We start from the raw sequence: 590 nt of genomic DNA, 5'->3' as shown, positions 1-590 counted from the left end.
TTACTGAAGAAATTTTTATGAGCATATTCAATTGCATTGCCAATTTTACGCTCCCCTGTAGGCCTCAGTGTCAGGCTGCGAATAGATGACAAAATCTCATTTCTAGCCTTATCAGTATTTAGTAGGAACTCCTCTTTGACATTTTCGCTGAACTGAGCCAGGCCGACACGATTAGTATTCTTTCCCACGTTGAGCTGCTGGAGCAGTCTTGGAAGAAAAGTCCTTATTATTTGCTGCTCTTGTCTAGATGCTGAACTATCAACCAATATGAAGATATCAGCAAATTTTGGCACAAAAGCTAAAGAGAATGGAAACAAAGGAATAGAATTACTTGCATCTAAAACATAAATCAATAAACGGTCCCATACTTGAGCACAAACAACAGCAGATAGGAGTTCACTGTGATGGGACTCAAAGCTAGTAGAAGTTTTTGTAGTAATTTTAAGGTTTTCATATTCAACACTCCCATAGTATAGACACAAATAGGAAAGCATACCAAATAAAATCTGTTACCTTGTGATTGGAGCGTCACAGTAAAGCACACCTTGTTGCGTAGACTTTCTTTTAGACCTTGCAGTTCTTTATAATTG

This window comes from Sinocyclocheilus grahami, unplaced genomic scaffold (assembly GCF_001515645.1).
Source record: "Sinocyclocheilus grahami isolate Dianchi unplaced genomic scaffold, SAMN03320097.WGS_v1.1 scaffold791.1, whole genome shotgun sequence".
In the NCBI taxonomy this organism is placed as follows: Eukaryota; Metazoa; Chordata; class Actinopteri; order Cypriniformes; family Cyprinidae; genus Sinocyclocheilus; species Sinocyclocheilus grahami.
The sequence above is the reverse complement of the archived record's forward strand: the minus strand, read 5'-3'. Positions refer to the sequence as shown.